The following is a 15558-nucleotide window of genomic DNA, read 5'->3' as shown; positions in this document are numbered from 1 at the left end:
GGAGCTTGGGTCCAAACACATCTGTGGGGAAATTTAAACAATCGCTGCTGTCCTGGATGGTCCCCAATGGCCTTGACTGAGCATAGCGGTTGGTGCTGATCAGGGCTACGGAAACTGAGCCCCACAGCTGGCACTGGCTAAGTGCCCAGCAAATGTTTACGCAGACGTGAACGCCAGAGTATCGCAGAGAAAATCAGGAAGCCCAGGCCTCCAGTTAGAGCTGCTTTTTGACACAAACCTCACCACTGCTGGAGGAAAGCAACCTGAACGGGCTTCCTGGGTAATTCTCACTGCACAGAAACAGGAGACAGGACGTCAGGGGCACCCAGGGTCTCCAAGGAGCAGGGCTGGGGAAGCTCTACCTGTAATTTCTTCTTTTTCCTTCCTCTCTCAGCTTGCTCCCCTGCCCGCCCCTCCCCGGACCGTGTGACCAAACACAAGAACACAGGCTCACAAAAGAAAGAGAACAAGCCAGAGGGAAGAGCAGATGCCCAGGAAACAACGGAGAACTGGTAGGATTCAACAAATAGGAAGACTCTCTCACTGCTCTCTCATGGTCATCAAAGAACTTTCCGGTACATTTTGTGTATTGAATACCTCTTCTGTGCCCTGTTTAAATCTATTCTGGAACAAGGAAGGGTAAATAAATGATAACCACCTATCATTTATCAGTGTTTACCGAATGGGTATGTTTATAAGCATTAGCTCATTTAATCCTAAAAACAATCCCTGAAGAAATTATTATTGCACCCCATTTTACAAGTGCAGAAGCCTAGGCACAGAGAGGCTAAGTAAATCCCCCAACTTTACTTGGTTGGTGAGCGGTTAGGAGTGGGACATGAACTTGGGCAGTTTGGCATGGAAGCCACCCTCTGCCACCACGCTCTCCTGTGTCTTAAAGCCAGCAGAAGCAGCTGAATAGAGATGAGGGGGTGGTTTCTCTAGCTCTGTGTTTAGGATAGTGAGGGGAAGTGGCTGGCGACAATAACACTCAACACACACTGAGCTCTTACTGTGTGTCAACGGAGCAGCAAGCCTGTGGTCATTTGCAACGCCCTCTGGGAGAGGCACCATTATCCTCATTTTACAGATGAGAAAATCGAAATCCAGAATTGGTCCTGTGGTGTGTATGCACTAGAGCCAGGATTCCCAGCCAGACGGCTGGGGTCAGAGGCTGGGCTCCTAACCAGAATGCTCTGCTGGAGTTACAGCTGGGGGTTGAGAATCTGAGCTTCAGTGCCGCGTTAATGTCAGCAAGGGCATACATGAGCACAGTACCCCAAATTAAGAAAAGGCTGTCTTTAAGAAGAGTGCAACTGCTTGGCATAAGCTATTAGGATTTAATCCAGCAGGTATTTATTTGGGCTTCTATTTGGTTACTCAAGATCAATCAATCCATTCTTCCAGAAAGAAATAAAAGAAAGGACACGGGAAGAAAATAGGGAATTACCAAAAGGCAGAGTAATGTGGATCCTATTGGCCCAGAGGGGTGCCTGAAAGAAGGAAGCAAGAGCCCGTGGGCATAGGACCGGGCTGAAGGGGCTGCTATGTGGGTCCCACTGGGCAAAGGGCTCAGGACTGAGACCACCATCTGGCCAATGGTGACGTTTCTCCATCAAAAACCCAAGAGCTGGACTCACAGCAGCTGGGGTCTTTTCCAGCTTTAGTGTGCTGTTATTCTAAACAGGAAATTTCAGTCTTTCAGTAGCAGGATTTTCTTTATCAGAAAGCCTAATATCTAAAATAGATTCCCATCTATCAGGGAGCTGATAGATGGGAATAGGGAGGGGGAGGGTCAGCAGAATGTAGGACACCTTGACCTATTCGCCCAGCCCCATGACGAGACAGGCATCTCTGCAGGCCAATTTAGAAACCTTCTCGTCATCACCAAAGTGAGGGGGCTACAAAGCACAAAATTAGGGCTGGTGGGGAGTATATGCAGAAGGTCTGGAGATGGTGAGGAGCATATTCAAAAGGTTTGGAAATGCTGGCCCGGCCTCTTCAGGTCAAGATACCTTTATAGAGGCCTTGAATAAAGTACAGGCCTGGGGTCTCCCAGAGCAGTGGCTGCCCACCCCCTCCTCCGACCACCACCACAGCCATCCAGAGGACAAAGTTATACTGTTGGATGCTTGGCTAGAGAATCAACAACCTTGAAAGCCTTCAAGGAAGGCACCAAAAGACAAACAAAGTGTGTCCACAAATCAATTTCCCCAGTGCCGGAGCTTAGGACATCCCTCCTCAGTGTGGTAGCCTTCGAAGTCTGCAGAAGATTAAACAGGAGCAGAAAAAAGTGGAGGGTTACCCAAGGTTGCAAGCACAATGGCCAGAATGTGTGTAAATACTGGAGTGGCCCTGTGCCGTTTTGGATCCCCTGATATAATGGCCACTTCCTGGAGCCCCATTTCCTCTCATTGTACTTCAGTGGAACAAAAATGTTACGGTGAGCAGCTACTCAGCCACATAGGTTATTTTAATAGATACATCCTACAAGCCTTGAAAACTTGCTCTATGCTCTGATGACAAGGCTAAATATATCACAGTCCCTAACAGTGAACTTCAGAATCTAAAACCAAGAGATGGGAACACACATGGGTTTCTCTCCACGCATCCTCAAGTTTTCTCAGATTCCGGGCCCCTTGATACAGATTCTCATGCTCCCCCCACGCCCGCCCCACCCCGACACTCATTTAAATCACTGCTTGCATGCAACACTGGAGAATTTCGTGGCACTAATGTACCTCTTCAGCAGCCCTGATCCAGCTGCACATTTAATCGGAAGGCTGAAGGCTGATACTCTCATTGATGTACTCATCCATTTTTGCAGATATAAATTTTCACCACAGACAGGACCAAAGAGCTCGTTACACGACAGCTGTCTATCCGGGCGGCCATCGCAAAAGCTGATCCTGCCACAAGCCATTCGTGAGCTCCTGCTGGATCTATAATCCATAGTTGCTCTTGGGATTTCCACTCTCATGATCAGAGACAAATCTGTGTTGTCCCAGATGTCTGATGAAGTTCTCCTTTCCCTCCTAGCTTACCAACATGAACAAATGCTGCCACGTGGGTGTTAGATTTGTAAAGCTCATCCAAAGACAAAGGTTGCCATTATCTCCACAAACACAGATACATTAAAAAAAGATTTCCACGCCTCTCAGAAAATGCAGATTTATAAAAAACATTACAGCCCAAATATCTTAAACCAGTGGTGCTCAACCCTGGTTGCTCATTAGGAAAACCTGGCAGGGGCATTTTCAAACTGTTCCTCGATCTTCCAGCTAGTTCCCCTGGGCAGCCAAGGTTGAGAACCGCTGTCTGAAAGAAACACAGTTTTTCAGCGTGGTGCTTTGGGAAGGATCTAATCAGTGGTTCTCAACCAAAACTCCGTATTAGAATCCCAAGAATATTTTTAAAATATTAACGCCTGGATCTCACTCCTAGAGATTCTGACTTAAGTGGTCTGGGATGAAACTGAGTCCTGGTATTTGAATATTATTTGAAAATTCAGCCAGGGTTGAGGACCACTGGTCTAGGTCGATGCACTTCTGTGACTGACTTATCCTTAAACATGTGAAGATGGAGAATTCAGGGAGTTTATCTTTGTATATTTCTTCAGCTCTAAAATCCAAAGGACAGCTCTACTTTGCTTACCTTAAAAAAAAGTAAGTAAAAAAGGCATCTGAATGAACAATTAAATTTGATGTCATGATGCCTGTGGACATCCCTTTCAGGCTGAGCATCCCTAGGGTCCTCGTGCCGCGCTTGCCTCATTTCATACACTACTGAAACAAGATCATTCATCTGGTCTCTAAAGCAACAGCAGATTAGGATGAAGCAAATTATAAGTGATAGAAGGGCCAGGTGGAAAGGAGGGAGACTATCAGAAACAGGTCCCCTGATTCAGTGAGCAGTGAGTGCGGGCTAATAGGGAACGGGCAGAAAACCTGAGAACGGGCACTGCACGAACAAGAATCAAAGTCAGGGTCCTTTAATGAAAGGACTCTGGGGACACCAAGGATATCACCAATAATCTAAGAAAAGCCCAGGGTCCCTTAAAACAAGTTATGTTCATTACAGCCTGGTTATGGAAGCTGAAATACATGTGATGACTTCCACCAAAAATAGTAATAATAAAAAGCAAGAGCTATTAAAAGGATGAATCTTTAGCTATTCGGAAATCGCAGCCACCCAGAATGACTCATTTCCTGAGGATCCCAGGTAGCCACAGACTTCTGCAGGAGACATTTAAGCGGGAAAAGCTTTAGCTTAACCAACAAGAATTCCCCCTCCCTGTCAAGGGCAGAGGATGGTCAGGTTGGAAGGAGGCAAATGGTCGTGAATGGCCCTGATGCTCAGAGTTTCTATGTACCAGGGCACAGACAGGGTACTCTGAGTTTTCATGGAAAACCTAGGATCAGGCACAGCTAAGACCCCAGGGAATCACTCTGGGCTGGTAGGATCTCATTGCTCTGGGTGGGCCTCCTTTTAAACGTATCTCCACTGCACAGGGGCTCCAAGCCCAACTCCTTGCTGAGAATATCATCCCTTGAGGCCGCACATCCCACCATCAGGACATGTCTTTCTTTTTCTTTTTTTTTTTAGAGAGAGAGGGAGAGCAAGAGAGGGATGGGGGCAGAGGGACAGACAGAAGCAGTCTCCACACTGAGCACAAGCCCAACGCCAGGCTCCATCTCACGATCCTGAGATCACGACCTGAGCCAAAATCAAGAGTCGGAAGCTTAACAGACTGAGCCCCCCAGGTGCAATCTCCCCGGACACACCTTTTAAATGCAAAACCCTGGGATGGATAATACTTGAACCCTGAACACTTAAACAATTTGTCAGGTCTCCTTTGTTTATACCGTATAGCCGCTGTTTTCAAAATTTTCCCTTCTCCCGATGAAATATTATAGGGAACTCAAATACATTATACAAATAAAATGGGACACGCCTGGTTGAAGGGCTCTTGATAGCTGGAGTCCCATCAAAGTTCCATAAAACACCTGTTTTGGAACAGGTGGAAAGGACATGCCTGCCCCTCCTCCCCAGACCTACCCAAAGGCTCGGTCCCTCTGTGACTCTGTGGCCAGTGTTACCCAGTGGAGATGACTAGCGTGGAGCCCCTAGCTGCTGTCCTCCTTCACATGAGTGCCTACCCTGCCTCCATTATATTTTATTCTACCTGTCTTTCCTATCCCCAAGCCCATCCCCAAAGCCACCAAGGTCTGCTAATAGAACTGGAACCCAATTTTGATCATGCTTCTAAGTCAAGGCCATGTTCCAGCTGACACATGCTGGAGTTAGGAAGCCATGGCCAGCGGTGCTCCCAGCAAAGCCTGCAATCAGAGCCCGGGCTCTCCCACCTGGGGTGGGGGGCAGCACCTCACTTTCAAATGGCCTGGGGCAGAACTTCCCAAAGCCACCAGCAGGTAAGATTCCCTTAGGATCTCTTTCATTGTTCAGATTCCTAAACCCATGGGATCCTAATTTCTTTTCCTTTCTATTTTTTTTTTAAGATTTATTTACTTATTTTAGAGAGAGAGGGAATGTGAGTGGGGGTGGGGAACAGAGGCAGAGGGAGATGGGGTATCTCAAGCAGATTCCCTGCTGAGCATAGAGCTCAACACGGGGCTCGATCCCATGACCCTGAGAGCACGACCTGAGCTGACATCAGGAATCAGATGCTTAACCGACTGAGCCCCCCAGGTCCCTGGGATCCTAGTTTGTGATGGAACTACCTGGGGAATCCACACAGGAACCAAAGCCTCCAGTGATTCCTATACTCGGGTGAGGTTGAGAACCACTGGCTTCAGGGTTAACTGTGAGGCTCTGGAACGAGATTGCTTGGGTTTGAATCCTGTCTCTCTGATTCCCATGTGATTTTATGCAAGTGACTTCAGCTGCCTGCCTGAGCCCACAGGTTCCACATCTATAAAGCAGGGATTAGGACAGTGGCTGTCCTGCGGGGTCCCTGGAGGACTCGGTGGCACTGAGAGCCCACCGGCCTGTGGTAAACCCCTAAGAAGGTTTGCTGCTATTTGACACTGCACTCGGACACTTGCCACCTCACCCTCATCTCTGACTTCTCACACAATAAACTCCACCTTCCCCACCGAGCCTCCAGGGCCCGAGATGACCCTCTCTGTGCCCTGAAGGCCGCCCCCTCCCCCTGGGTCTGCCTTGTCTCACTGCAATTAAATCAGGTTCTGTGCAGATGGAACTGAAAGATAAAATGGCTGAAGGGAAGTCCCAGGAGCAGCCCGAGCGAGAGAGCGGGGCTTGGGGGAAGGCTGGCGTCCCGAAGCAGAAGGTGGTCAGGAACACCAACTTCACTGCGGGCATGCTTTTCTAGGAAACCCGTGGATGAGTGGTTGAACAGCAACACACACTCCCTAGACACCAGAGGGCCCAGAGCAGCAAGGCCATGTGCACGGCCCTGGAGGGCTGCACTGATGTTTCCTACACATTGTTTATTTCAAACAAAGATCCTTGGCATGTTATCTATGGAAGGCCACGGGTCCTTGGAGGGCCCACGATGGCCCACAGGACCTGGCTGTAACCTGTTCCCACCGCAGGAACCCACAAGGCACTGGGTCACAGTAACAGGTGAGTAAGGGAGAGGGTTCAAGGCAAGTTCTGGGGCCTGTCTCTGTCTTCCTCCAGCAGACAGCATGGCCGGGCCTCTCAGTTACCCAGTGCTGCTGTGAGATGCGGGCCAGAGTTTTGTTTCCAGTTGAACTCCTCGCATCTGCTGTTTCCACGGCCCAGATGGACTGGTCTCCAGCCCACCACAGATGCCTGGATGCTGACAGCCACCTCTCAGTGCTGCTGGCTCTGAGGGGCATTGTCCCCATGAGTTCAGAAAACAGAGCCAAACTCAACGAGTAACATCTGAGTGAATAAGAACAGATCATTTTGCGGCAAGACCCTTCTCCTCTGTCTCACGGAGGCACCCTGAGGTAGTAACTCCCCATTTGCTAGTATTTCTCGAATGTCTGCCAGCCACAGACCACCTTACAGTTTCTACTCGGCATGCTTGCCACTTATTTCTCTTTCCCTTAGATAATTTTATTTTTGAAGAAAAAATATTTTAGTACTTTTTAGGAGAGCTAGTATCAACTGGCATAAATAATTATTTTTTAATGCAATGAAAGCAAAATAATATTCTTCTAAGACCTGCTTTGTTTAGAAAGGGAGGGAGAGAAGTATTAGATGTTATTACACACTAGCTCCAGCCAGTTTCTTCCTGGCATAATCAAAAGGACTGAAAGAAAATTAGGGGCAAAAAGGGAGGAGTAGCTTTACTTTTTGAGGTAGACTGTATACAATGAAGTGTTCATTTCTGCTCAGTTTGCTGAGTTTGACAAACATATACACTTATGTCACCAATACCCCCAGAAAAATAAAGAACTTTATCATAATCCCAGAAACTTCTCTCTTGCCCTCTTAGTCAACCCCTCACCCCCCACTGGAGGCAACCACCATTTTTATTTCTATCCTCATAGGTTAGCTTTGTTTTGATCTTGAACTTCATGGTGTTGCCTCATGGGGATGGATTTTTCATGATTAAAGAAAAGTTATGATAATGTCATACTTTTGTATATTTTTGAAAATTTTCATAATAAAAAAATTTGTTTTGTTTTTCCTTTTTGGAACACCCTGTCCACTCTTCACCTGTGTTTTTCTCCAGACCCTCCAGCGGAATGACATCTACAATTTTGGGCACCCTGAACTAATGAAAGGGGAAGACGCCAAATTAGGAAATTGGATTCTGACTTTGCAAATCCTAACATGATCCTGATTATAGCATTGATTTGCCAAATTTTCTCCCTGAAATCCCAACTAATCTGATTATCTTTTAAGCTTCCCAAAAGGCAGCTTAGACTCACATTCCTTCACAACCAACCCAATTCTTCCTTCTTCTTGGGTCGGTTCACCTCCCCTCCTCAGCCACAGGAGCCCCTCATTCCCACTGCAAGCTGCTGTCCATGCTGCTGCCTCTGAGAGATGCTCTCCTGCTATCTCCCACCCTGCACTGTCCCTCCTCAGGACCCCACTCAAGGGCAACACCCTTCATCCCACATTGGCACTTAGCCTTCCTTGCCTTCCACTGTTACTCATCTTTTAACGTGAGCACACCTTATCTCTTCAACTAGACCCTTAGCTCCTTGAAGGTCAGCACGGAATTACCTCGGCATCGACGAAAAGATATTGAAGATAGAGAGGTACGTGTGGATGAATGTATTTATGACCAAACCGAAGTGACAGTGGCCTGCAGGTTGGATTCTGACAAGGTTCGGAGTCAGCCTTGAAGAGAAAGGAAGAAATGAATGGGGGCCGCAGTCGTATCTTCAGAGATGGCATTTTGTACACAGACCAACACTTCGCATTATACATTCCGACCTGAGTCCTCACTTTCTGGAAGCTCTAATGCTGGTGGTTCAAGGACCACACCAAGAGAAACATCACCTGTGGACAGAGGTCAGGTGGGATAATGAATCCCCGCATCTAGAACGCCAAGGAAAACGGTGTTCCCAGACAGCATGTGGAGCCTAACTTGTATTCCACTTAATTCTACATCTGTCATTGGAGGTGAGATTAAATGGCACGAAAATTACCTCCACACAGTCTCCAAACCAAAACTGAACGTGAGATAAAAAGAAAATGAAGAGAGGTGGAGATTCTCAGTGAGGGCAAAGCTGAACTCCAGCAAAGGAGACCATGGTTCTCGACCTGGGACCTTGTCCTATTTTCCTTATAAGGTTACATTGTGGTATTTTCCTATTCCTGGAATGAAACTATCAAGAGTAAGGTCAATCTTTGGGGTGCAGCCTGAGGTGAGTGGGGGTGTACGTGTGCACAAATGCACTTAGTGATTTAGAAAAAATTATAAATGAAAAGGCTAACCACAGAACAGCTACCAGCAGGATGAAGCCGAGGGAACTGGCATTCTTACCACAACGAATGAAAACCCTGAATATTTGTCCTCTGCAACCCGGGAACAAAGGGGGTTTTGAGATGGCTGTGTGTGAAGAGGTGGAAGTCATTCCAGCACTTAGAGCTTCAATTGAAAATAAACAAACAGCCCAAGCTTGCCCAAGGACCCCGGCTGCCAAGCACCAGCCTGGGAGCGCACGCTGGCCGCTGGGGCCAGCACATCGCTATTTATATTTGTAATCCAATTTGGATGGGGAAGGCGCATGAAAATAAATTGATTATCTTGAAACTGTAAGAGCAAATTCGCCGGGACAAAAAGTAATGAAATAATCAAGAGGAAGCAAGTACCTGAGTAGGTCAATGGCGGGGATATTTCTCATGAACTGCTTCCAACTCAGTTTGCTTTTGGGATTCAGATATGAAGAAACCATGGCAGCTGACTTGCCAGAAATCTTCTGCCAAATGTGGGCAGAGGTTTGCTGAGCTCCCCCACCCCGTGCTGTGTGTGTGTGTGTGTGTGTGTGTGTGCATATATGTATATATAATCAATCAACCAAAAAAACACTCAAAAGATTATATGACAGAGCACTGATTATCTCCACTCAGTTTAAAGCTTGTGAGGAAGAAAAGTGGGTAGTTCATAAAAAACAACCACCCTTCCCAAATCTGAAGGTCAAACAAAAGCATACATTATCCTGAAAACACTGGCCTTCTATCTTCGATCTCTCTCATGCCCCCTTCCCTAGAGGCTGGATTCAACTCTCCCTTTCCACAGTTACAATGGCAACCATTTATGAAGCATGTGGTGTACGCCAAAGGCTGGAGATGTACAGTCTGGAACGGCTACATCGACTCTGGGATAGGAATTGTCGGCCTGTTTTAAAGATAAAGAAACTGAAGATTGTTATCTAAGTGACTTGCCCAAACACCACACTGCTACCAGGCAGGGACTCGGGATTTGAACCTAAGTGTGTGCTTGGGGTTTGTTTAACTGCACTACACTGGCTCCATGAAAGGACGTAGATTCAGTCTCCAAAACCAACCTAGATTCCCAGGAGGTAGGCGGCTGAGCCGGTGAGTACTTGTCAGGCCAGAGTCAGAAGAAGGATGTGGACAAAAGGACAGTAAGAAGAGACTTGATGAAGCATTGGTAGCTCAGTCAGGGAAGTACTCCCCTCTTGACTCAGTGAAGAGGAATTTATGTGGCAGACTGAAGGAGGAACGGTCCCCGATTCACAGACTACATCGATGACAGAGGCCCCTTATTTTGGACTTCACCTCTGTGGATAAATCATCAAAAATACAATGATTTTGACAAAGCTCAAACAGACACAACCAAAGACTAGGCTCAAAGCTCACTTCCATTTGTTACCAATTGATTCTGATAAATGATATAACTCATCTAGGGTTCAGATTATATATTTAAGTGAAGGGACTGGGGAGGGAGAGATCAGGCAGAACCCTGAACCAGGTTATCTTCTGTGGTTCTCTCCGGCAAGAAGGTTGATGAATCCAGCAACTACGACAAGTTACCCCGTGGTAGCACAGACTCCTAGAAGCTCAGGACAGTGATGATAAGGAACAACTTTCAGTATTTCAGAAGGCCAAAAGAAAAGTATACATTTCACTGAGATAAGTCTACTCAGCAAGTTAAATGATCAGGTTAGCTGCTTTCACATCATGTTCGTGTATAGACCTTGCATTTGCTGCTGGTGATGAGCAGCTTTGGGACCAGGTCTCTGATTAATAGAAAAGAGCAATCAAATTATCTTTCAGAAATGCAACTTATTCCCATGGTTGGGGGAGGGAAAGCCAGTCAAAGCTACTGAAAAACTGGGAATGATCATTTAAGAAAAATGTGGCTGAAGATGAGTTTCTAGGAATGGGGTAGGAAGTAAGATTCAGAGCTAGTCATTTAATTTTGAAATTAAGTGGTTCTTCTGCAGAAGTGTGTGATACCACACATAAAGCATTTCAAGAGCACTCGCAATTTCTGCAAACACTGTCCAGGTTTTTCCTAGCTCTGAGTTGAGACAGTTAAGCTGTCCTTGGTGGCTCAGCAGTGTCATCTGGAGAAACTGGCTGAGAAGGAGAGAGAAAAGCATTTTTATGGGGTGTTTGTGTGTGTGTAAGTGGAGATATAGGATTTGTGGGAAGAAGGGAAGAAAGCCAGTGCAAAACCATGAGAGGAGAAAGCTATGGACTCCTGTGTGAGACAGCCACTTGCTGGTCGGTAGAGTTATATGGCGCCTATGGAAGGTTCTGGTAATGTGAGACCCCTCCGCCCAGCAACTGAGCATCCCTGAAGCCAACACTATGGAGGTTTGGGGACAATCTCCCCTTTGTCTCCCACCTGCATCTACAGAGAGCAAACCCAAAGGATTGCTTGGGGAGGCTGAGAAAGAGAAATTGTCTCTTTCTTTCCTGACACTACCACTCTTGCTCCTGGTCATTTCATTCCCCTGCTTACGTGGCTCCAATCGTTTGGCCAAGAAATCAAATCTGATTCTGCTCAAGCCCCTAGAACTAACCACCTGCTTACAAGAAATATAGGGACAGAGGAACAGGTTAAAAGACACCATACAATCAGCAAAATCCAGAATGTGGAAAACTTTACAGGACAAATGACTAGTTTCTTCAACAAATGAATGGGAAAAAAACAAAAAGGAAAAGGAGAGTGTAGAAATCTGTGAAAGAAAAGAGACTTTAAAAAGCATCAAGCAAATGCAATATATTGGCCTTATTGAAATCATGATTCAAACACATCAGCTGTTACAAGACTGGAAAAATTTGAACACTGACTACATACTTGATGATATGAAGGAATTCATGCTTTTTAATGTGATAACAGCATTGTGGTTGTATTTCTTTAAGTGTTCTTTTGACATATTTAAGACAAAGTGTATGGTGTCTGGAACTTTCTTTAGAAAATCCTGCTGGGAGGAAGCAATGGGGAGGGGCAGAGGTGAAACAAGATTGGCCACATGTATTGACAAATGTTGAAGCTGGGGGAAGGGATTTATTAGACCATTTTAATATATATCTAAAATGGTAACAATAAAAGATGTTTCAAAAGCTGGCTGTAATATATTTGAGTTTTTTTATAACAAGGAAATTATAAAAGTATAGTTAAAATAATTCTAATTAAAATAACTCATACTATATATGCATGTATTTCTGCATATATGAATGGATGACGTATTTGTCTATGTAATTTTACAGGCATAGGAAATCTTCTGGAAGCATATACACCAAACTTTTAACTATTAATTCTCTCTTTTTTTTTTAAAGATTTTATTTATTTATTTGATAGAGATAGAGACAGCCAGCAAGAGAGGGAACACAAGCAGGGGGAGTGGGAGAGGAAGAAGCAGGCTTCCAACGGAGGAGGCTGACGTGGGGCTCGATCCCAGAACGCCGGGATCACGCCCTGAGTCGAAGGCAGACACTTAACGACTGAGCCACCCAGGCGCCCTGTAATTCTCTTTTCTGATGGAGGGTAGGATGGAAGGAAGATACTCATTTTTTTACTTCATGTACTTCTACATTGTTTCAGTTTGTTTTATCAAGCACATCTTCCTTCTCAACTTACAAATGTAGCATGGGAGAAGACATGGTAACTCCCTGGAGCCCCCAACCTAGCTCTCAAAGGCTCTGCATACTGGACCTCCACCCATGACACCAGGTTTGACCCTGGACTGGCAGCCTTTCCTGGCCCACAGACATCCCATTCCTGTGTCATCTCTGTGCCTTCATCCACCACTTCTTCTCTTCCCACGCAACCTTCCAAATCCCAGACCCACCTCCTCTATCCAGGTAGTCCCGCTGGTCTACCTCAGGGCTCAGGATCTTCCCACTCTGCAAGATAGCCAGGACCTCACAGTGCTTTGCCACTGTGTCTTGATAGCACACTCTCAGAGGAAAACGGGCTATAATCCACATACTACCTAGGAGGCCTCTTGAGTGCATGCCAGGGGCTCAATAAAGTGTCAAGTTGCTTAACTTTCTGAGCCTTGATTTCCTCATTTGTAAATGGGGCTACACGTACCTGCCTCATTGCACTGCTCTCAGAATTAGTCAAGGGAAAGTAGGTAGAGTTCCCGCACCTGTCTCAAAGGTTCTGTCTGAGCTTCAGGGACACTTGCAACTGCAAGTTTTATGAGAATGGAAAACAGAACCTACAATCCACTTGGATCCACACACTGAGAAGAACACTGTACTCAGAGCTGCTCATTAGTTTATGTATTTATAATAGAAGTGATGTACTGGGGTCAGGAGGAGGAGCTCTGAAGGTCACACTCTGAACTCCCACTAGGTGGCAGTGTTGTTTTCTTGCCGTTATGCAAATAGAGGGGAGGGCCCTCAGAAGAGGAAAACAAAACATTTAAGGCCGATACATGTCTATATTAATTTCCCCATACTACTGAAATAGAAGTTGGCTTGCGATAACGCACCAACTTAGAAGAGCATCCAGTAATACCGATGATGAGATCCCATCAAGGATCCCTTGTCTCTCTCCGAGGGACAGGCAGGGATATGGGGAAAAAAGCGGGGGTGATGGTGATGCAAGAGGAGGTTCCACTTCAAAGAGGGGACTCCAGGCAGGAGTGAGAACTTCCTGGAAGTCCAAACCATGATTCAACCTTCCTCATCTGAAAAGGAAGGTAAGTTCCCCTGTGGGGGACTCGGAGAGCACAAAATCTGCGGATCTGAGTGGCCAGGCATGTCTTCTCAGGAAGTCAGTCAACAGAGAAACACAGTTGGCAGATAAAGGCCTCAGGTTCTACCTTCCTAAAGCAATACTTTCTTCTTCATGTCCTACTACCCACAACCTCCCACTGGCGCCCCACTACGTTGGGACAAGGTATGAATTCTACCCTGTGACAGAGTCATCAGCAAGTGGTCTGAACCCCACCTACCACTCAGTAGACTTCAGAGAACATTCTGTAACCCACCCTCACACTTCCTCCATGTTGCCAGTGAAGAATCGGAAGCCCAAAAGATGAACTGACTCACTCCCAAAGCCGGACCTCTGCTCGGCTGAGTTTTCTCATTGTTGTTGTGTTATGTTGTATTACTATCTTTTCTCTCCAGGAAGACCACAGCTCCATGAGGGCAGAGAAAACATCATGGTTCAGCAGAAATACTGGAAACTGAGGTTGTGGTAGGAGGAAGTACAGAATAGTAATTAAGAATGTGGGGACTCTGCAGTCAGACTAGGTTCAAATCCTGACTCGACCCTGAGCTGTGCGACTTTAAGGGGGTTACTTAACCTCTCTGGGCCTCAGCTGCCTCATCTGTAAACAAGGAATGATAACAGTCCTACTGCATAGCGTTGCTAGTGAAGATTAAATATCAAGCAGGTAAGGCACTAGGCATGGCTCTGCTGCTACAGGGGCAAATGTGGCTATGTGTTCTAGTCCCAGTTCTTTTGCTTATCACCTGAGGAGCCTGTCACATGATCCCTTGGGCTTCACTTCTTCATTGGCAAAATCTAAGGGGAGTGAAGGTAGGAGAGAGTGGGTTATCTAATGTTCTCTGAAGTCCGCTGAGGCTCTGAAAAATCCATGCTTCTATGGAACACACCTCTCCCCTTCCCCACAAGACCTAGGATCTGAGTATGAGGGGAGATGAATCCAGGTGCTGACTTCACCTACTTAAAACTAGCCTTCGGTCCACACACAGCTCAGACATCAGCTTCTCAAGGAAGTCTTCCCTGACGTCCCCACCTCCACCCCATCCCTCTTCAACTAGCTTCAGGCCCAGTGCTTTATGCTCTCACAAGACCATATACTTTGCTTTGAAATACACACCCCAAATGTCAACTCAATTATTGTGAATTGCGGCCCCCAGATGAGTAAATGGATGTTCTGAGAGCTTATGTTATTCATCCACGACCCATATAGCCAGTAAGCAATAGGGCAAGATTCAAACCCTTGTCTATTTGACCACAGAACCTGCAGGATCGATCTATCTATCTATCTTATATAGCTTATTATTTAATATTTGACACATATAAATGAACATAATATATATGTGACTTATGTGAATTATGAAGCGTAACAAGAAGAATTCTAATGAATCTAATATCTAACCTAAAGACTATAATGGAAAACTTGAAGCGGCCAGGGCCTTGTCTCCCACTGATGCCATCTTTCCGCCTTCCCTCACCCCCAGGGGAGGCACCGCCCTGAATATGTGTTTATTATTTGCTTGCTTAATTTTCTGGTCTTCTTAATTTTGTAGTGGGATAGGTTTCCAGAAAAGTGCACAAAGTGATGGCGACTCTGTGACCAGTGCCCAGATCAAGGGAAAGAGTCAGCATGCGACAGCCACAAGCCCCTGGTGCCCTTTGCAGTCGTGAGATCCAGTATTCTTCTCGCTGGGCCAGGCTCCTTAGTTCTGTCTAATAAAATGCAAATGTTCGTATTAAGACTGAGGTCTTTCTCATAGCCAAGATACTCAATCATCAGAAAGGGCTGGCATTCTGGGCTCTTGGGAGGAGCTTGCCTGGAGAGTTCTGGTCTAGAAAAGAACCAGACTCATCTGTGAGAAGAGGCTGGGCAGGGAAGGGGGGATGTCCACCCGCCTGAGGCTGGCCTCATCCAGCTGCTTTCT

The 15558-nt window shown here is 46.2% G+C and overlaps 1 protein-coding gene across 1 annotated transcript in view; it reads right to left on the bottom strand.

Annotated features, from left to right (window-relative positions):
* Positions 1–15558, bottom strand: part of PRKCE (protein kinase C epsilon) — a 482751-nt gene that overhangs the window by 349605 nt on the left and 117588 nt on the right. The window lies entirely within an intron of this gene.

The sequence above is a fragment of the Ursus arctos genome, unplaced genomic scaffold (assembly GCF_023065955.2).
Source record: "Ursus arctos isolate Adak ecotype North America unplaced genomic scaffold, UrsArc2.0 scaffold_8, whole genome shotgun sequence".
Lineage (NCBI taxonomy): Eukaryota > Metazoa > Chordata > Mammalia > Carnivora > Ursidae > Ursus > Ursus arctos.
Note: the sequence above shows the minus strand (reverse complement) of the source record. Positions and strands in the feature narration are given on the sequence as shown.